At 37.4% G+C, this 23,584-nt stretch overlaps 1 protein-coding gene across 3 annotated transcripts in view; it reads left to right on the forward strand.

Annotated features, from left to right (window-relative positions):
• Window positions 1–4,240: 4,240 nt before the first annotated feature.
• SHROOM1 (shroom family member 1) overlaps window positions 4,241–23,584 on the forward strand; it is a 44,716-nt gene continuing 25,372 nt past the window's right edge. For 2 of the 3 annotated variants that reach the window (XM_034404658.3, XM_060688557.2), the window contains exon 1: window positions 4,241–4,465. The gene's annotated coding sequence lies outside the window, so the exon portion shown is untranslated. Of the gene's footprint in view, window positions 4,466–5,092; window positions 5,164–23,584 lie in introns of all 3 variants that reach the window. The other variant, XM_087883642.1, reaches the window with a different exon arrangement.

Genomic DNA, 23,584 nt, shown 5'->3' on the forward strand with positions numbered 1-23,584 from the left:
ACACTGCTGGCTCATATCTAAATGGTTGTCCACTAAGACTCCAAGATCCCTCTCACAGTTACTACTATTGAGCAAGGTACCACATATAGGTACCTGTGCATTTTGTTTTTCTTCCCTAAATGTAGAACCTTGCTTTTTTCACAGTTGAATTTCATTTTGTTAGATAGCGCCCAATGTTCAAGTCTGTCAAGATCCTTCTGTATTTTGAGCCTATCTTCTGGAGTGTTGGGTATTCCTGCCAACTTGGTGTCATCTGCAAATTTGATGAGTTCCCCATCTATCCCCTCGTCCAAGTCATTGATGAAGATGTTGAAGAGCACTGGGCCTAAAACAGAGCCTTGGGGTACTCCACTGCATACTTCCCTCCACATTGATGTTTTGATTTCTCTTCACTCTCTAGAGTTGCTTGGCTTGGTGTAGTTGTGCTGTAGTAGGTTGAGTGATCAAGCAGAAAATAATACCCTAATCCAGGAACTACCAAGGAGAAAATTATATGCCACCCCCAACACTCCACAATTTAACCCTGAGCTACATATATTCTATTTCTTGTAAAATGTTTCTTGGATATAAATAAGTATGATTTTAACTCCCTGCTTAAGTAGTTATGAAAATTTTCTTTTTCAAAGCTAATGTTTCCATATAGTAATGATGGCTTTAACACACACACGCATAAACTTTAACTATGAACAAACTAAATAAAGTCCCTTCTCCTCTTCCAAAATTGATTGAACAAATTGTAATTCAGCAATCTTGTGCATTTGGAACATCTTTATTTAACCTTTATGTCTTGTGTTGTCTTTGGAAGTGTTGAATATGGCTTCCTGAGTATATTGCACATAGCTTTTACTTGGTGGGATGTGGAAAGCAGAATGTTGACATGTAAGGGAATTCCTAGGTTAGAGATCCTAGTTTGTATGGAATAGCATAAGCATACTTGGTGTAAAGCTGGGCTTTCGTTGCACTTGTGGCATGCTGGCCAAAACATGGCAAAACCAAAAGTTCTTGTTTTTATTTAAACAATGATTTTATTTAATCTTATTTTATTTAAATTGTGTTTAAGGCACAGTTAAGAATAAGCTACCAACTTAATATCCCTATAACTTTTCAAAAATTGTTATGTGAAAGTACCAATTGATTGAAGCTATGAAGACTGAGGAAGCCATGATTGGATGTAGTTGATGAGATCCTCAAAAGAAAAGCAGAAAGTATAGACACCAATGTTTGAAGTGGTAGATACAATTTTGATTTTCACGATGCTACTTGCTTTCATATTTTTAACCTTGGAGGTATCATTGCTGATATACATCATTTCAATGAAATGTTAGCCTTAATTTTCCATGTCTCATATCTTTGATATCATCTTTATGACTTTATAGCCATATTTATTGGTGTCATTTTAATTGGGCCAATAGCACTCTTCCTATTGAGTAATATTGCCTTACAAAGGAAAATATTGCCATTATCATGTTTAAATAAGTTAGAGGCTCTTTTTAGAATGCTTGTATTGGTGTGGTAATCTCATAACTTTGAGTTTAGCTACTTTTTAAAAAAATTAGTACTTTATTTTATTGATTCCAGATAGTTCTATTCCTTTACCTAAGCAGGGGTGAAATCCAGCAGGTTCTGACAGGTTCTGGAGAACCGGTAATGGACATTTTGAGCAGTTCGGAGAACCAGTAGCGGAAATTTTGAGTAGTTTGGAGAACCAGCAAATACCACCTCTGGCTGGCCCCAAAGTGGGGAGGGAATGGGGATTTTGCAGTATCCTTCCCCTGCCACGCCCAAGCCACACCACACCCACCAAGCCACGCCCACAAAACTGGTAATAAAAAAATTTGGATTTCACCACTGTACCTAAAGGTATATAGTGTCTCAAAGTAGCTTAAAATAAAAATATTTCAATGAACATCTCATCTCTGGGATTGTTTATCAATTAAAAATGATAAAAGAATTATATAGTTCAATTTCTATTTTTCTTTAAAAAACACCACCTTTCTGTCACTTAGGAAGGATGATTATTATTGTAACTTCCTTTCCCACATTGCTACTTATTCTCATAAATGTGCACAGAATGGAAACAGATATAAGATTAAGCTTGCAACTTAATGCTAAGATCAGTTGTGCCATTAGAAGAATCCATCAACCTGGTCAAATGGCAGATACCATGAGTCTGTAGTTATCTAGTTGTCTTTCATGAGCACCAGTTTATCCTTCTGCTAGAAGACTATTTTTTTTTTGTCACTGAATAAATCTATATCCTCTAAAGTGATCTGCTATTTGATAGTAGAGTGGAAGATGTCAAATTACCTTAGTTTTACAATAATGTCCTTTTTGTAGATGGAGTGAAGGAAGTTCTCTTTATTGTCCTCCCCTCAAAAGATCAAAAGATCTTGTTTTGGCTCTGCACAAAGAAGAACAAGAATTGGGTATCTTTTAGGATCTCCTTTATTTATCAATCAAATTTATATGACTGCCCATCTCACAAATGGGAGAACTAAAGACAGCAATGAAAACGTTCTTCAAAAGCCATTAAAACATTAATACATAAATACAAACAAGTTCATGAGAGAAGGCATCAGAATCTTACACAGGACACAACAAAGATGCGGGCTCTCTGTTATCTGGGGATCCTCAGGCCTATTGAAAAAACTATGTTTTGAGAGAAGTGAATGATTTTGCGTTCAAAAAACATTATCCGCCCCCTCCCGCAATTGTTTTTCATACTTCGTGGTGCAAAATTCAAGTGAAACAGAGCAGTTTTATGAATTTTCTATCTACAGTTTACTATAGAGTATTTACTTCAGGAGAGTTTATGGTTCTCATGCCATCTTCTGGTCTTTACAAAAGTGGCCAAAATTGTGGAAACCTTTTGGGAAAAGTGTATTTTTGAGGTTTGATGGCTAATAACACCACTTCTTTTGAAGTTTCAAGATAATCATATTACATTGCTGGAGTGGCCTGGGAATAGCCCAGGTCTTAACTCAATTGAAAATCTATGGAGCCAACTAAAGTCAGTTAGTCAGAAGCGACCCAGCAATAAAACCCAGTTAATAGAAGCAATCATTCAATCTTGGTTTCACATTATAATAGCTGCAGAACTAAAAGACTTGGTTCACTCCATGGGAAGATATTGTAAGGCCGTAATTCATGCTAAAGGTTACCCAACGAAGTATTAACTGACATGGTAATTTTTGTATATCTCATTTTTTCTATGGTGATAATTTTTGTATATCTCGTTTTTTCTACGTGTTTCACTTTTCTTCTTTATACTGTAACCACTATTCTAATAGCAAATCCTTCATAAAAGTTATTATATTACATTCTTGATTAAATTACCTTTCCATTGATATATAATTTTATGGCACTACTCCCAAAAAATGGTGTTATTAGCTAGTTTTAGAAAATACACTTTTCCCAAAAGGTTTCCACAATTTTGGCCACTACTGTAGGTGTTTGGCTGCTCAACCTCAATGGACTCTTTCAAGTCACAAAAGGAGAAAGAAGTTTTTATTTATATACCCATTTATAATTTTTGGAAGTCTTGTTAAGCACTGTCTGCTTCAGCTGAGAACTTTTTTAAAAAAATCTCATTACCTGAAGAAATTTAATTGAAGCTTTTGGAATTGTAGTAGAGGCCTTGTTGCCTGGAACAATTATTCTGCTGTCTTTCCCAGCAGTTGTTAATGAATTATATATGGGATACACTCAGTCAATACTAGATTTTAATATGCACCTGACATATGAGAAGTTGAAATGTATATACTTTCCACACTATGATTTTCCTCATGCATATAATTTGCCAGCATATCTGGAAACCAAATATGTAATTAGAAAGTCAGAGAAAGAGCTGGAAGGGTTGCCAGAATATTCTGAAGCCAAACTTCACTAATGTCTGCAACATAAAAAAACAAAGAAAAGACAGGACAGCCTTACAATAATTTTCTGCAGAGACAAAGGAGGCATTTAAAATCCTTGCTGTAAATTAAGAGCCATATAAACATGTAGCCATTCTATGCAGTATATCAATACCTTAAAAGATTCTAATTACAATCTAAGCCATGTCACAAATTCTAAGCTGAATGTAAATCTTCCTTTTTATCCGGCGCTTCTCTTTTTCTCCTGCATGAGAGGATCTGGGTCAGGCTGAAACACAGTTAGTTTGAAGCCAGCGTTTCAGGTTCATTATTTTAACCCCACCTACTTTCATGTGATTGGATGAGGAATTCTTCCAATTGCCTGTAAGATGTAAAAGTAGCTAGGGAACCAAGGAAAACTCAAAGAGCTGCTTCTACTGTGCTTAAGGAAACCGTACTCCTAAATCCAACATAAAGGAATAGCAGCAACATCTTGCTGTAGACAGCATGACTAGGAATGCATATCATCTACATCGGTCTCTTTAATGCTTCCAAGTTGCTACTTTGGAAAGTGCAATTAGACAGAGGCAGCATCAAATGATGACAAGCAGGTAATTATGACTGGTTTTATAATGATTCCTATATAGTCCTATAGTACATTGAGAAATAGACAAATCCAGAATGATAACATGATATCTACCTTCAGTTGATAAATCTATTGCCCAGGAATGTGGCAAAAAATTTTGCGTCTGACAGCAGCATTTTTTTAAAAAAATAAAATAAATTGAGATTTCTAGATGAAGATGAGCTTGAAATTGGCGGAGGTAGGAAGGCCTTCTTGTTGCTAGAATTTATAGTTTAGGGGTATTTTAAGGAACAAAACTATGTACTGTAAGCCATTTGAATCCAATTTGGTGCATTTAACAAAGACAAAAAGATAACTGTGCATGGAAAGCCACTCATTTCTTTCAAGCAAAATTGAACTGGAGCAGATGAGGAATTAAAAAATGGAGCTATGTATGTTTTTTCATTTTTTACATTTGAACTATAGATGACTTGGTTTTTAATGTATTAGTTTATAGTCATACATTACTATAATATATACTATTTTCTATAAGTGTGGGAAACCTTATAAGAATCTATTGTGTGTAAAATAGTACTTGGGGATTTTAGTCAGCTCATTCTGAATTTGCAAATACATTAACATTACATTATCTGGAGATGTTTGTTTAATTCAGGGGAAGCAAGTTTTTTCAGGACCAAACATACTGGGATTGCCTTATCTTCTCCAGGATGCTGAGATTGTAAAGTACGTGAATATTATTCATTTTATTATTCACTCATATGGTTTTAGTGAAGCCATCACCTAAACAAGCAGCCTTTGATTATTGAATCATGCAAGGGTCCGCTAATATGATTTTCATTGCTCCCAGAACAATATTTCAGGCCAAAGAAATAACCAGAAGCTGGGTAAAAACTCTTTCTCAACAAAAAGTTCAAAGGGGAAAAAAGGCAACAATGTTAACACAAATTACAGTAAATTCCATCAACACCAGAAAGGCCATGTTCCTCTGTACTTCAATATCATCAGAATATGTGTTTTAAAACAACTTTGGATATATTTTCTGATTTTGTTTTAACTGCCACAAAATGTAAAGTTATACATAGCTTTCAATAGGCAAACAATAAATAAGAGAATAAAATATTTTTTGGGGAATAAAAATGTTTTATAATTTCCTTTGATAAAAACCTTATGAAACCTTACAAAACCTATGAGCAGTTCAGAGGATTTACCAAAGCTGTTCTACCCGAGTGGAATTAAAATTCTTTTAAAAACAGCTGAAGATACATACATACCAGAAGAAATAATTCTGGGGCTCCTGCATTTTGGCTGCAAAACTTCAGTGCAAACTAAAATTTAGAATCTCTATTTGTCTCTGGTGCTATCTAGTGGCTGTCGGGAGTATTGCAGCCCAGATGTGTCTGTGTGAAAAGCTACAATATACAGTAGTCCTCCAGTGGTGGGTTGCTCCCGGTTCAGTCCGGTTCAGTGGTGGGTTCCAACCAGTTTTACCACCAGTTTGCATCGCGCATGTGCTTTGCACGCGCAAGCGCGCAAGCACATTGAGTAAAAATGTGGCAATCCACTCTGCCGTGCCTTACAGCTGAGCTAAAAACAAAAGAAATAAAGGTAGGTATGGCACGGGGGCAGGGGGGAGGGCCCAACCGACATTTGGAGTGAACCGGTTCACTCTCCTATCAAGATTTCCGCTACCGACTCTACCAAACTGGGGAAAACCGGTAGCAACTCACCATTGGTCCAGTTCTTGTGAACCAGTAGTAATGGCGGTGGGAGGCTCCGTCCACCTGCCCTGACATCATCACTGATGATCTGCGCATGCGCAGAAGCTTCTGCACATGTGCAGAAGTGCACACGAGCGAAGCAAGCACGCATGCACGCTCCCATTGCGAACCGGTAGTAAAGGACCCCTGTAGTCCTCAATATGTTTCAAGTTTGCTACTGATGAGAAACAAAGTTGAACAAAAACTGCAGAAACGGCTAGACATCTAGAAAGAATGTCATAAATGAAATGAACCTTCCCAACCAATCTAATAAAAATAAATTATGCCCCTTCACAACCCAATGAATCTTTAAAATGACCAATTACAGATAGCCCTCAACTTACAACGGTTCATTTTAGACCATTTGAAGTTAGAATGGCACTGAAAAAAGTGACTTATGACTGGTTTTCACACTTATGACTGTTGCAACATCCCCAGGGGCATGTGATCAAAATTCAGACTCTTGGCAACTGATGCATATTTATGATGGTTGCAGTATCCTGGCTCATGTGATCATCTTTTGCAACCTTCTGACAAGTAAAGTCAATGGGGAAGCCAGATTCACTTAACAACCATGTCACTAACTTAACAACTGAAGTGACTCATTTAACAAATGTGGCAAGATATGTCATAAAACGGGACAAAATTCATTAACTGTTTCACTTAGCAACATAAATTTTGGGTTCAATTGTGACTGTAAGTCAAGGATTTCCTGTAGGAGAAATTTCATCACACTGCTACATCATTGAGGCAGAAATGGTAACAATATTAATTTGCCAACATTAACATTCTGATTTCCGAATTTTAACTACATGAAGAATTGTTACTTCATGGGAACTTTAGCTGTGATTTGGATTTGTTTTATTCTGAACCATCCTGGAAAACATTAGATTCAAAGTCAGACAAAATATCTAAAATTAAAGGCATGCAGTTAACAGAAGTAGTAATCATCAAACCACAAGAGATCCAGATGTTATGACTTTGTTTTCCACTCATTCTCTGTAGCTTAAAGTCAGATTTTAGGGGATAATTAAGTTAATCTTGTCAGGGCAGTGAAGAGGCCGACTGCGATCCATTTTAGTTTATCATCATTCAAAGCCATACAATGACTGTGGTGAATTTGGCAAGAGACCATGAGGTAAAAGCTTTCATTTTTCTGATTTCAGACATTCTATTTGGCCTCTTTTTTCCCTTGCTTTTCACTACCTTTTATACAGTAAATCTGGTGCTAATTGGGAAATAAAAGATGAAGTAGCAGCATCTGTGAGTGGGCCCTTTGCCTGTGATGGATGCTCTTTGGCTCCATAGGTGTTAAAAGTCTTTTAGGCAAGAAATACTTTGGCATAGTTAATGCATCATCTATACAGGGAAATGTAAATAAACCAGTTCTGGTGTTACATAAGTAATTCTAGTATTTAAGGAATGCTGCATAGCTCAGAGAATGGTAATTGTGTGGGGCCACACAAGGTGAACTTACATCAATCTTAATAGTAACCCTTCCATCAATATATCTGACATTCAGGGTTTTTTTTTTTCTTAAAAGTGTTTGACTTAGCTTTTTACAGATGCTTTATCATTTAAGAAACTATTAAGACTTGGAACAAAATCAACTGGGAGATTGCTTTTAATGTTTCCACTTAAATCAGATCAGCAGTGGAGGGATACAACATGTATAAGAGAATTGCCTACTGAATTATATCCTTTTAAAAAGTAAAATTCTGTTACTTTAATATTCATGTAACAGCTATAATTCCATTTTATAACCCCTTCAAAATTTTATAACAGTATATTTGATGCACATTGGACGATATGAATGGTATTTGTTGCAACATTCTTTTGAATGTATTTGTTGCAATATTCTGTTCTATGCAATAAACATTCTTACAGATTGAATGGAGACTAAATGTGCTGCTTTTAAATCCGATTTAAAATAAGTGTGTAAAATAATTCATGAATTATATTCCATTGATGGTACTAATAACCAAATGCAATAATTTATCTTATATTCAGTGAATCATGATTTAATCATGTCTTTTTTTAAAATCAAATTTTTATTATTTTTAAAAAATGTATACTTATCATTGTGTGAATGGCGAAATGTTTGATTTAATAATATCTTGAAACTGCAGAAAATGTCACCAGTCAGGTAGGAACACTTTCTCTATCCTGAAGAAATCAAACAAAATAAAGGGAGAAATCTCACATATTACATTAAAATTAAATATAATTTTGGAGGAAAAAAACAGTGCATGTGCTGTTGTCAAAACATTGTTAAGGATATTTACATATTTAAAAAACCATTGCAGTACTTGAAGCTAAGCATTTAGAAAATATGTTCCTTGGATGTAACAAACTGTTTAACCTGCATGACAAGCCCGAAACAGATTGTGCTCTTGTGAGTAAAATGATTGCTCAGCCATTTGAGACTTGAATAGCACTGGCAATTCCAAGCTGTGATTGCCAACCGAAAATTGGCTCAGCATCAGTGCACCTCCTCTACATGGCTCCTTTCACTACTTTTCACTGGAGGACGGTTGAGTGCAACTTTTAACATAATCACAGTGTTTTGGAATGCTTTTGGGCAGAAGATAGTTCTGAGCAGGTCTGAAATTAAACTAATTTGAAAGAGGAATTTGCAGACCAACTTAAAGCCAATGACGAAAACGTACAGTGCCTGTGTAACTCTATCCTTATGAGGGCAGAAAAATATATAAGGTATGAAATTTGCTGCCTCCTGTTCTGTTCGTTTTGACTCCCTGCTGAATGGTGCAGCCCTGATTATGGATAAACAACATGTCAATAGCAATGGGATTAGTTGCAGGATTCTCTTCATTGTCTCTAGGTTTCTTCCTTCCTCCCTTCTCCTGTTCTGTCATAGTTTGAACCAGTAGTGGGTTTCAGTCACTACTGGTTTGCTTGCAGGCATATGCATGCTCACACACGCGCACAACACTTCTGCACATGTGCAGAGACGTCTGGGTGGGTTGGCGGAGCCTTCTGCCACCGCTACCAGTTTTCCTGATCCAGGGTGAACGGGTAGCAACCCACCACTGGTCTGAACTGAATAACATCAGAAACAAACAAACAAACAATTGGGATTGCAGAGGTTGCCAAATTACAAGAATAACTTTTATTTGAGATTTTTCTCTTGGGCCTCTCCTTTTTTTATCAGTACAACAATGTGTGAGCCCCAGACTCTTCTATTTCTTACAGGAGTCATTGTGGAGGGGTTATTGGCTTGCTATTCCAGCTTTATGCTAAACTGGCAGTGGAAACAGTCTTGAAGATCTTCCAATAAGCCTGGCCCTCTTATGCAGTTTTAATAGATGTCTGGCACATTCCTGCTGTATCCAGCTCTGCATCCAGAGACAAGAGCAGAGGAATGAAGGCAGACAAAACTGACCAGAAAGGAAGTCCAGGCACGGATCAGCCTGAAATGGTCAGAAGAAGCTGGGCAATGCCACCCATTATTGGTTACTTGCTCACACCTCCGATATAATGGGTGGTGAGTCATAATAGATAGTTAAGTTTACTTTATTGTCATTGCACCTCGTACAATGAAATTAAATGACATCTTCAGTGTACATCATGCATACGAAAACTATAAAAAATAAAATAAAAACACACATCCTTCACATTCTACACAATTGAATTGAAAACCCCTGATACTGCATTAATATTGCACTATACAGTAGAATTCAACGTAGTTACTGCTCTGGGATAGAAGCTGTTTTTCAGCCTCTTAGTCCTTGTTTTTATTATCCTGTACCGTCTGCCAGATGGTAATAGTTCAAAAAAAAGGGTGCCCAGGATGAGATGGATCTTTAAAAAATTTTTGAACTTTCTTAAGGCACCGGAAGCCATAAGGCTCTTCCAAAGAGGGGAGAAGGCAACCAATGATCCTCTGGACAGTGATGTTAACCCTCTGGAGTGCTGTTCTATCTGCCACTGTGCAATTAGCAAACCATACACAGGTGCAGTAAGTTAAGATACTCTCTATAGTGCAGCAGTAGAAGGCCACCAGCAGTTTTTCATTCAGTTGTTGTTTCCTGAGAAGTCTCAGGTAGTATCATCTCTGCTGGGCCTTTTTGACCAGTGCTCAACGTGAATGCCCCAGGTCAGGTCCTCTTTTACGATAACACCCAAAAACTTAAAATTGGCCACTTGCTCCCCATTGATAACCAAGGGCTGGATGTCTGATCTATTCCTTCTGTAGTCCACTATAAGCTCCTTGGTCTTATTGGTGTTAAGGACCAAGTTATTGTCTCCACACCATGAAAGGAACCGATTCACCTCATCTCAATAGTACTGATCTTGCAGCTGAAATGGATGTTGTCGACTTAAGAGAAAAAACACTATGTTAGCATGATTCAGCTACGAATAACTTAAGCTGTTTCAGCAATGGGCTTGGGATGAGATGATGGTAATATCATGGGGATGCAGCAGAAAAAAGATGCTGCTAGGTCATGTTTACATCTTGATTAAGTTGAAATAGTGAAATGCCTAGTTTGTTTTATAGAATGAAATATATAGTCTGTCTATTTGTCCCAAAGGTGCTTTTTCAAGAGGCAACTGGAATTTCTGGTTTTCTTGGAAGACATTTCACTTCTCATCCAAGAAGCTTCTTCCTCTCTGTCTCTCTCTCTCTCTGTCTCTCTCCTATCTATCTATCATCTACCATCTACCATCTATCTATCATCTAACTCAGGTGTTGTGAAACAGCACTTTGGATTCAAAGGCAAAATGGTGCTTTAACCACATATATTCTGCCCCAGGTTGGCATGGCAGTGAACTACACAATTCTAACACAGGATGCAACTGTTTTTTAGGGTGATTCCTGAGCAACTCTGCATGCTCCAAATCATTTTGTGCCTTTGAATCAGAAACATGGCATAGCCCTCACATTAATGCTTATTGCTTTGAGATTTGGACCACCAAGCTGCTTCAAAATGGAAAAGATAAACCAAGAGTTGCTTTACATTTTTTGGAATAAGAAGTGACAGACAACATATGGTCAAAATAAGGCCCTGGTATGACTGAGGTTGGAACTAACGTTGTGTTTTAACTTGGCTCAAATCACAATTGCCAACTCAAAATGAGGAACTCTTGGCATATGGTTTTACACTGACCTGAATTAGGATGGATATCTAACTTCCTTTCTCTAATTCAACATCCTACATGGAGCTCCACTTTCAATATATAGATTGGGGATTTCGTAGAAGAAAGGACCATGAGCAAAGGCATTTTGAAAAGTCATAATCATTGGGGTTTGTTCATACAAAGTCCAGCTGAGGAAGGTGAACAATGGGTTTAAGAATTTGACAGGTTTGTTTTCACTTTCAATTAGTTGTACAATCCACAGCCTTTTTAATAAAATGGCATGTTTGTGAGAGCTAAAAATACAGATTGATAGAAATATACCTCTTGCCCAGGGGTGGGTTCTACTTACCTTTACTATTGGTTTGTAGTGGGGCTGTGCGCGCAGATGCGCAGAAGCGTTTTGATGACATTGGGGTCAGTGGGTGGAGCCTCCCACCAGTTTTACTACCGGTTCTATAGAACTGGTGTAAACTGAGGGCAACCCACCACTGCTCTTGCCACTGATTAATATCTTGTTGCTGGTCAGGCTTTCTTTTCCATGGTTATATGGTATGACACTCTCTCCCAGTTCAATTTATTTATCTTCATCATCGCTCCCATTCTCTTCTAAATATCTCTCAGTTCTTTAATTTATCCAGATTTTCATTCTGATTTTTTTCCCTCACCCATCCTTTCCTTTCCCAAGGTATTCCAACCTATTATTTTATTTCAAGACTGTCATTTTACAATTTTCCTGGGATTTTTTTTTTTGTTCCTCCTCTTTCATTCATTGATTTCTCCTGCAGATAATTTGTTATTTATTACTGGCGTGCTTGCATATTTTACTGTGCAACTAACTGAAAGGACTAAATCACCATGAGTGTCTGTTGTCTCCTTTTGTACTTCTTACCCAACAACCGACATTCATCTGGCTTTGGTATGCTTGATGGATTTGCACTTATTAGGGCAGACTGAGCACCGAGAAGGATTGGGTCTCAGTCAAACTGTCCTGTAAAAATTATTAGAAGGGTGATGCTATAGTTAAAAGTATGCAATATAAAAAAAGCTATTTGGCACATGGACTGACTTTCCTTTACCAGAAATTTCATTCTGTTCTGATAAAAAGCATATGTATGCTTGCATATGTAGGTAGTATATATATGCACTGCAGTAACATGGATTGAAAATTTGCCTCCCCCCTCCATTTAATGTTTATGAATTTTAATAGGCTTCATTCCCCCTCCCCAAAGAAAGTCCTGTGAATCAGGTGGCCTGCAAATAATTGTAATAAGCAATAATACTTTGATATTACTGCAAATACTTCCCTGTGCTGATCAACAATATTTTTATTTTTCACATGTTATTTAATGGGAGAGTCAAGCTTGAGATTGGATATAGGCAGTGGTGGGATACTATAGAGCATGTAGTACAGTGGACTAAAGCACTGTTATTAACATCTGCTGCTTGCAATTACTGCAAGTTCAGTTTTCACCAGGCTCAAGGTTGACTCAGCCTTCCATCCTTTCAAAGGTGGGTGAAATGAGGACCCAGATTGTGGGAGCAATAAACTGACTTTGTATAAATATACAAAAGTATGAAGGCTATTGCTTAATGCATTGTAAGCTGCCCTGAGTCTCCGGAGAAGGGCGGCATATAAATTAAAGCAAATAAATAAATAAATAAATAAATAAATAAATAAATAAATAAATAAATAAATAAATAAATCAGCTGGTTCAGGCCAGTTCAGGCGAACCCAGGGGTGAAATCCAGCAGGTTCTGACAGGTTCTGGAGAACTACTAGTGGAAATTTTGAGCAGTTCAGAGAACCAGCAAATGCCACCTCTGGCTGACCCCAGAGTGGGGTGGTAATGGAGATTTTGCAATATCCTTCCCCCAGGAGTGGGGAGGAAATGGAGATTTTGCAGTATCTTTCCCCTGCCACGCCCACCAAGCCACACCGCACCCACCAAGCCACGCCCACAGAATCAGAAGTAAAAAAAATTTGGACTTCACCACTGGGCGAATTGGTAGTTAAATTGCCTACCCTGCCTCTTCCAGGAGTCTCCACGTGTCCCATTTTGACTCCCAGGTAAGTGCAGGTAGGCCTCCTAGGCCCAAAATGTGGCGCAGGGTGGCATCCCCTCCACAGCCCATTTTTGCTCCCAGGGGGTTGCAGGAGGCCGAGTGCTGCCTGTCACACCCCCTGGCCACGCCCACCAAGCGATGCCCAGAGAACGGGTAGTAAAAATTTTTGAATCCCACCACTGGATATAGAAAATGTGTCTAGCTATGCTTCAGAAGAGCAGGGGGAGGGAATGCTTATTTTATGTAATTTAACATGAAATCACCTTTCCTCTTATCAGACATTTGCAAGAGTTATATGTCCTGCTTTATTGGTGGATTAAAGGGAAATCCAGACAGAGCTACATATCTTGTGTAACCATTAGGAAATTTAGGATAACTTGGAAGAGGGTATTTAATCTCTGTATGTAAGTATTTTAATCAACTATGCTCCCTTCCCTTTGAGAGAAATTCTTAATTTCTTGTAATTTTTTAGAGGTAGGGAGAATATTGATGTAAAATCCTTTTGTGTGCATCTTTGAGTCAGTGTTGACTCCTGGTAACTACCTGGACTAGTCCCTGTAATTTTCTTGGTAAGGTTTTTTCAGAAGAAAAAAATTGCCTTTGCCACCTTCTTCCTAAGGCTCAGAGAGAAGGACTGGCCTAAGGTTACCCAACTATCTTTTTACCTCAGGCGGGACTAAAACTCATGATCTTTTGGTTTCTAGCCTGCTGCCTTAATCACTACCTTATGTTGGTTCTCCCATAGATAAAATGATGGAAACTATGTCAGAGTGCCAGCTGAAGTATCTACCACCTCATAAAGAAGCCACTTGATTAGTTACAGTAATTATCATTCCTCATTTGAGGAATTAAATAAATATACATGATTTGTATTGTACTGTTCAGACTACAAATCATGCATCTCTCTGACATCTGAAACTTTGCCTAGGCACAGTAAAAATATCCCCATCCTTTTAAAAAAAATCTTATTTGCCTACTCTGAATAATTTCAATTTTATTAATGGGTTTTAAATTCAAATACAGAAGCCAAGAAGAAGATTTTACTTTTTGTTTCATCTCAAAGAATTGAAAAAAGAAATATGTGTTTCTGTGTGTATGTATGTGTGTGTCATCCATGTACAATGTGTGTATGTACATACAGTCTCATCCATGTATAGTTTGTTCCAGTAGCCTATTGTCCCAAAGACGCTTTTTCAAAAGGCAACTGGACTTCCTTTGTTTTTAGACATTTAGCTTTTCATGCAAGAACCTTCTTCAAAACGTTTGAAAAAACACCTTTGGGACAACCATGGCCTGGATGATTGAGAATCTCCATAGACATCCAGTAGCCCCTTGTCCTTACAAATGAATGGGTATGTAAAGCAAAGAATCGGAGGCCAAACCAGCTTTCCCCATTCAGATATCCTCTACTTATGCTGACAACAGCTTCCATATACTCTTTGAGAAGATGGCTAAAAGCTATTTTTGTTGGTTTAAAAATCCAGCAAAAATGGAGATTCCCCACTTTTGAGGAGTCTTAGCCTAAATGTTTGGAGTCCTGAGCTGTTTTGTTTGGGGAGTTTGCAGAATGAAGAAAAACAAAAAAGCTAGCTTGTCTGTGGTCGAGAGTGTTATTATTTATTCAGTCACTTGGTAATAAAGACACTATTGTTTCAAAACTTTGCCTCTGCCAAGTAACACTAGCAACACAGTAGCCGAAGGCTTCCTGCTTCATTTATTCATTAGTTTCCCTACAAAAAAAAGGAATGAAAATACATATACTGTAGCATTTTTACCCTTTGTGATAATTTGCAAGATAAGTTATTATGCCTCTTAAGTGGAATTGTCCCTCTTTGTGGCTGTAACACACAGGATTGTTTCTTTATTTAGCTTTTCAAATGGTTAGTCTAATTAGAACTACAGAAAAAACAATTACTACCAACCTGCCTTCCATTGAGGACATGTATACTGCACAAGTCAAAAAGAGGGCTGTGAAAATATTTATAGACCCCTCGCATCCTGGAGATGAACTGTTTCAACTCCTACCCTCAAAATGTCGCTATAAAGCACTGCACACCAAAACAACTAGATACAAGAACGCCATCACTCTGCTAAACAAATAACTCCCTCAACACTGTCATACTAGTTACTAAGTCTGCATTACTATTAATCTTCTCATCGTTCCTATCCTCCCACTTATGACTGTATGACGGTAACCTTGTTGCTGGTATCCTTAAGATTTATATTGACTGTTTTCCTATGACTATCATTAAGTGTTGCACCTTATGATTCTTGACGAAAGTATCTTTTCTTTTATGTACACCGAGAGCGTATGCACCAAGACAAATTCCTTGTGTGTCCAATCACACTTGGCCAATAAAGAATTCTATTCTATTCTATTCTATTCTATTCTATTCTATTCTATTCTATTCTATTCTATTCTATTCTATTCTATTCTATTCTATTGAGGAATAGGGAAGTGATCATTCAGGCTAACCAATGCCATTATACTGGTGGAAGTCAGATTAATAGGCCAGTGTGAAGTTTCCCTATGGGTGATACACACTAGGATGTATATTGATATAGTTTATGAAGCATGGTGGAACTCATATGAGACACACTAAAGACAAAATATACCAGAAAGTCAGTTTTAGAAATAGTTGTGGGCAAAAAGATGGAAGTCTGAAAATAACATTTATGAATCAGCTAATAGGCAAAGAAAAACGGGCTTTTGTTGTAAATATTTAGCTAATTTAGAATTACCTGGTTTATGGTTGATAACTTTTCACATACATTTTATTATTTCTATTATTATTATTATTATTATTATTATTATTATTATTATTATTTAATTTTTGGTGAGATTCACAGCCTTTGAGGCTGGTTAATAGCTCAGCAGCTCGAGTCCTAACCAAGGACCTAGGAACTGTTAAGGTATCGTCGGAGGATGTAAGCTGTTCCGAGTAAAGTGTTTTTTTGTAGAGTCAAAATGTTCAAGTCCGGTAAATTTAGAATTTCTAAATAATAATAATAATAATAATAATAATAATAATAATAATAATAATAATAATAATAATAATAATTGTTGTTGTTGTTGTTGTTGTTGTTGTTGTTGACTTGCCTCTTCTATGTAAATAAACAGTACTGAAAGCTTGCTTGCAGAATCTTCATGTAGTTTCAGAAGTTATTATAGTCATCTGGCAGGGATCATGGCTTGCAGCTATAGTTTACTCTGTGTACACTATCCAGACTGTGGGAGCGGACTGGCCGGTGGGAGGCTATTGGTGATCATAATAAATGCAGTCAGTTTATATTTTATCTCACTGTTGTAGCTGGAATCTCAGAGTAACCAAGGATCTTCAGTATATGATATATCCCTTTTGAATATATTTATTTATTTAGCTTACCTTTATGATTGCTATCTACCAAAGGCATCCTGATCTCAATTATTGAGATATTTAACTCTGTGAAAGTGCATTTCTGCATAGAATTTTAAATGACACATCTTGGATATATAAACAATTAGTGTTGAAAGTACTATTGTTGTTTTTAAAAAACCACAAATTTTCTGTAAATCTCTAAACTATTGAAAACATAGGAATCGCCAGGAATCCCTAGGGTCTCTAGGGAGTTGGGTGGCATAGAAATGCGACTAATAAATAAATAAATAAATAAATCCATTTTTATGCTGACCTTGTTAAAGCATGAAGACTGTCTAACTAAGCCTGCATCATAATACTGATTAATATAATTCATATCTAATCTAATCTAATCTACCCCCAGCCCCGCTTCAGGCTAAATATGTTAACTTCCTTTTAACTTCAAAGGAGCAGTAGATGTTATTAAAAGTAATATGTAGTCATATGGGAAATATAGTTTTACATTCAGACCAGACATGAAAATATATGTACTTTGCAAAGTTGTAATATGAAATTTACCTCATCCTTTCAGGTGAGTCAAAAAATGGATTTTATGTTTAAAAGCCACTCAAAGTCATGTACTTTGAACCGGGCAGCTAATCAATCAAGCAAACAAATGTGTGAAACATGTATGGATGTTATTGAGAATTGGATGTATGTAGAATTTTCTTGCCTTAAGTTCCTTGAGCAGTCATGATACAGAAGAGATCATAAGGGGCGTGCATAAGTACACCAACGTGCCTACCACCCCTGTCCTAATGTCCCTTTTTATTCATATCCATTTCATGTATTCATAATCATGTTTATACTTTTATCTGTTATCTTATATATGCTTGACAAATAAATAAATAAAAAATAAACATTCCCCCTAAATTACCCTGTTCAAGTTATGGTTGTCAGGTCCCATATCGTCACTTGCCAGTTAAGTGGTAAAATGTTATCAGAGATCTCCTTTATCTCTTAGCCTCAGGTTCCAAATTGTCCAGAAAGACTGGTTATGAGTCAAGATCTCATTCTGATTATGAAAGGCCTGATCTCTGATATTTGCTACAGAGCTGGTAATTGTCAAGTCTGTGTCTGTTGCAAGAAAAGCAGAGTATTACACAGAGCCTCTTGAGGCACTAATTATTGTGCACAGGTTGGGGGCTAGACAGATTTTGCTAGAAACAGGGGTCAGCAACCTGCAGCTCTGGAGCCACATGTGGCTCTTTCATTCCTCTGCTGTGGCTCCCTGAAGCTCAAATAGGCATCACAACCGCCAATGCCATCAAAACATTTTTATTCCAGCAGGCTGGCCTGGCCTAACCTCCTTTTTAAATTGTTTTTAAAATTTTAAAATTTAAAATTTGTCTTTAAATAAATAAATAAAATAATATTTCAAAGAAAAATTGGATTTTGTGCTGGATGAGGCAAATCATAAATTATTTTTTGTTTGCTGCAACATATTAAAAAGATTCAGATTTGCATGCAGAGGCACCTCAATATTTCCTTTGATTTTGATAGGAAATCATTTTCATTTCAATGCAACATTTGGTCTGCAATAGTGTGTACAGCATGCTTAACAATAAGAGTATGCTATAGTTTAACATTTCCTTTTTATCTCTGTTGCATATCACTCTTTACTCTTACAGAGATTGATATTAATATCAAGAAAACACACATAAATTACAGTAAGCATATGTGTGTATGGAATATTAGTTCAAAATGCTTACAGTTGGTTCGGTGAATTTGGGATCCACATTTCAAATTGGAGGATCTCCAGATGTTGGTTCACTACTACCATCATCCCCAGTCAGTAGTATGCTGGAACTGCCTTATATTGGCTCATGAGAACTTATTGTTAAATTTTGTTTTTGAAATTTTGTAGCCAGATAAAAGCAGAATTGAGCAACAATGGCTTAGTTTGGTGGCAGCAGTGCAGCCTGGTGCTGGCAATTGAGCTGGCAGATCCAGTAAAACATTTACCAGCACACCACTATAGATTATATATCGATATAACATCTGGGGTTGTTGTTGGGAGGGTACCAATTTGGAATTGCTAGAACTAGATAATGAGTATAATCTTACGCATGTCTGATTAGAAACATGGCCAACAATAAAAGAAATACATATAGAAATGTTGCTTTGATGGACAATACTTTTCAAAGAATGCTAATTTTTATAGGGACAAAGTGGCTCAGTGGCTAAGACGCTGAGCTTGCCGATCGAAAGGTCGGCAGTTCAGCAGTTCGAATCCCTAGTGCCGGGTAACGGGGTGAGCTCCGATTACTTGTCCCAGCTTCTGCCAACCTAGCAGTTCAAAAGCACGTAAAAAATGCCAGGAGAAAAATAGGGACTACCTTTGGTGGGAAGGTAACAGCATTCCATGCACCTCTGGCATTTAGTCATGCTAGCCACATGACCACAGAGACGTCTTCGGACAGCGCTGGCTCTTCAGTTTTGGAATGGAGATGAGCACTGCCCCCTAGAGTCGGGAGCAACTAGCACATATGTGCGAGAGAGACCTTTACCTTTACTTTTCAAAGGGGCCCTCTGGATTTAGGTGAAGGGGACAAATGTCCTACAGTCATGTTTCTCTAACAGAAAGTACAACTTACGGTACAGGCAATGGAATAAAAAAAAAGTTAAAATATAGCATACTCTTATTGTCAAACACCTTAAAGGCATCTTAAGGGCTGTGGTGGCGCAATGGGTTAGAATGTAGTATTGCAGGCTAATTCTGCCGACTGCCAGCAGTTCGATTTTTACTGGCTCAAGGTTGACTGAGCCTTCCATCCTTCTGAGGTAGATAAAATGAGGACCCAGATTGTTGGGGCAATATGCTGACTCTATAAACTGCTTAGAGAGGGCTGTAAACCACTGTGAAGTGGTATGTAAGTCTAAGTGCTATTGCTATTACTGTATGAATGAACACTTACAAGTGTAAGAAAAGCAAACTTTAGGAAAATTTTGAACTTCTCTGAAAGCCTCAGGAGTCCACTACTGGGTCTGGTCTGTTCACTTGGCATTTGGTTCTCACATTAGCTAACTAGATTTGAACAGAAATGCAGTGGTGCCACCCAGGATTTTGAGAGACATTGTGACTGTTCTTTTACTGTTTCAGTCATTAGTGGTACCCAGTGATAGCATTCTTGCTGATTTTGTCAATTCTTTTTAATGTCGTTCTTGTTGGTGTTTATTACTACATTTCAGAATAGCGTATTTCATATTTGGAATACTTTGTGAAATTATTGCTTTCAACTGAATTAAACTGAACTATAAGAAGGAAAGGAAAAAGTTTGAGGAGTCCTTGTCGCTCTCTGATCTTGCAGATGTTTCATTACCCAAATTAGGTAACATCATCAAAGCTGCTCCTCATTTCAACCCTGAGCTACAAACATTCTCCTTTATAGGAAAAAGTCTCTTCGCACTTCTGTCATGCCTCCCTTTGCTTGCTTTTTTCTCATCTAAAACATCCTAAATGTGGCAATTTTTCATCATTCAGAAGTTGCTATTGTCCTTTGATCATTTTTTTTAAAAATTTGATTTATATGCCGCCCTTCTCCGGAGACTCAGGGCGGCTTACAATGCATTAAGCAATAGCCTTCATCCTTTTGTATATTTTATATAAAGTCAGCTTATTGCCCCCACAAACTGGGTCCTCATTTCACCTACCTTAGAAAGGATGGAAGGCTGAGTCAACCTTGAGCCTTGGAGAGATTCGAACCGGCAGAAATTGCAGGCAGCTGTGTTAATAACAGGGTGCACTAAACCACTGTACTATCAAGGCTCCTTGATAGTACCTCATTGAGGTTTCCCTTTTACAATTTGCATTTTCTACAATGTACATTTCTCCTCACCATTGACCAACAACATCTCACTCATCCTTATTGACATTTTAGATACTAATCAGAGGCTCAAATTTCAATAATTAGATCTCTCCCTGAATGTCTACATTGTGCCTGATGGTGGTGCTTTCACCCCAGAGTTTTTTGCTTGTAAATAACCAGAAACCTTGGATGCCAGATGCCACTTGTACTGAATGGAATTTTAGGAATGTAGTTAAATATTGATCTTAGTCATTTGTACCTTGATAAGCCATGGGTCGTTCGCAGCTGGGTACCAGACATAATTCTAGTGAACTAGTCATGATATTTGCTTTACATTTCACGTTTTTATTGATTGCATTCTTCTGAGAACGGATGGATTTTTAAATAAATTTTTGAATTAAAAACTATTAATAGGATTCTTTTGTCTCATTCTTTTCTATTAAGAAAGGGCACTCGTTTTTGCTTCCTCCTCCCCATTACTTGGTTAAAAGCAAATGTACAAGTGCCTAAACCGCAAATCAGTTCTTGACAGGGAGGCCATAAATTAATGAGTGTTGATCATATTACCTGTGAGCCTGTAAATCAATCCATGCATGTTCCAGGTAGATTTTAACTTCACAGGAGCAATACTCTTGCGTCACCCAGAATGTCTTCAGTAATTTTCACTTGATGAAGGGAAATATAGCGAATGGGGTGCTGACCTTGAAAGAGTTAAAAAAAGAAGAAAAAAAACCTGACATATTAATTCAGATAAATGGACAAGGATATCTAAATCCCACAAAAATCAAACTTTGAAGATCCAATCAGGAGTGAGAAGTGGTCCCTTTCAAGTCACCTTTAAAAAAAGGGTTAGGATTAGGATTATGGTCAACAAATATTAACAAAACACATTTGGTAGACAAAAGTGGACCCATGGCCATTTTCCATCTCCAAATAGACTCTAGGCTCAGTTGTTCTATGAAAAGACAGGTGGGTGATGTGCATTGAGGTGGCAGATTCCAAAGATGATTTTATTATTTTATTTTTTGATTTATTTATTTTTTGATATATTTTTTTTTATTTACTTTCCTATGGAAATAAATCAGTTTGCCTTCCAAGACTGCTGAGATTATGTGAATACAAGGGTCTGAGCATTCAAGTTGATTCAGAATCAGAATCAGTGGTGGGATTCAAATTTTTTTACTACCAGTTCTGTGGGCGTGGCTTGGTGGGCGTGGCAGGGGAAGGATACTGTAAACTGTAAAATCTCCATTCCCTCCCCACTCCAAGGGAAGGTTACTGCAAAATCCCCATTTCGTCCCGATCAGTTGGGACTCGGGAGGCAGAGAATAGATGGGGATGGGGCCAGTCAGAGGTGGTATTTACCGGTTCTCCAAACTACTCAAAATTTCCGCTACCGGTTCTCCAGAACTGGTCAGAACCTGCTGAATACCACCTCTGATCAGAATGGAAAAGTATCCAGGCTTCTGATCTCTCCATGGCTTTTGGAGAAACAAAACAATCCTTGGGCTCTCTTCTCTTCTATGCACCGCCACCTCTTTATTTCCTGAACTGATTATTTCTTTCTTCAGTGTATATTTACTTTTCCATCACCAGTCCTAATAGATGTATTTGCTGTGTGCTTGTAACTAAGAATAGTACAATAAAAACATTATAATAAGGTAGCTGGAATGGACTATGAGAATAACCTTGGGAGACAAGAGGAAGAGTTGCAGCCTAACAATGTTTTGATAAGAGAAAGTCCAAAGGAATGAAGGGGAGGAGAAAGCTTCTTAGAAGGGATTCTCTCTAATTCTTTTGAAAATAAAATGAGGGCAGGAAGTGCTTTCAGACATACAAGTTTTGGTTATGGTAACACTACAATAAAGGTCATATTAGTACTCATGGTTTTGGTTTCGTATCTGGGCTATCTTGAAAAGCTAATAATAGCCTATTATAATCTACTGCAAAATCACAATAAATACATAGACAGACAGACAGACAGATAGACATTAGTGGCTTTACTGCATAACATTGGTGGCTTTTTTTCAGAGACAGATTTACCCTTCCACTGCCATTTCCACTGTCATGACTTTGCTCTTCCTTAGGACTTGTCTTACTTGCAAGGCTGTCTCCATCATTAAGGCAAAGGACTTAGACCTCATCACTCTGCACATGGCATGGGGAGGGCTGTATTCTGCTCCTCAAGCAGCACATCATTTTGGTTTTTTCCTTCCCACTTCTTTAAACTGTTTTGTAGATCTACTTTATCAATTAACTATTCTCTGCTTCTACCTCTTACCCAACTTGGCTGATTTCCCTAACCCTAAACTCAAAATAAGTTTTGATGTCAAAACTGTTCTTGAAACTATGTTGGAATGCTAAGTTCTTTGCTGGAGAAGGTAACTCTCCAATGAACTTACCCATCTCCTTCCAACTGAAACCCAAAATGCATAATATAATATGAAAATAATAGTTCTCTTGTACTGAAAATGGTATTTCTTTCTCATGAAAGTCTGTGGCATCTTCCTTCTCCCATTCTTCTGCCAGGAGATGCTGTGAGATGGAGCACTCAAGAACTCCTACAATTGTTCATATGAGCTATGGAGGGGCTTGCTCTGCCCTTAGGCAGGTGAAGTATCTGTCTCAGGCATCTGATTCTGGGTATCCATAAAAGATAGAAGATTGTAACTGATTTAGAACTGGATATAATTCATCAGTGTGTCAGGAGTTTGAAAAATAATCTTTTGGCAATCGAATTGCTAAACATGTCTCTAATTGCTTCTAAGAACTTGCAGAATCCATATTATGTCAAATCAACAACATATGATTCATAACGTCACCACACAAGTGGCACAATTAAATCATGATGTCTAATACATGTATGCAAGTTTAATCTTTTTGTACTCACATTCCCAGCAATTATCTCTTTGCTTTCATAAATAGGCAACAAATGCCAGCTGAAGAGTTCACTGTGCTTTATTAGGGAAACAATGGGGAAGATTGGTTTTTATTTACCACCACTTATTACATCCAA

This window comes from Pantherophis guttatus, chromosome 2 (assembly GCF_059756535.1).
Source record: "Pantherophis guttatus breed Tessera chromosome 2, ASM5975653v1, whole genome shotgun sequence".
NCBI lineage: Eukaryota > Metazoa > Chordata > Lepidosauria > Squamata > Colubridae > Pantherophis > Pantherophis guttatus.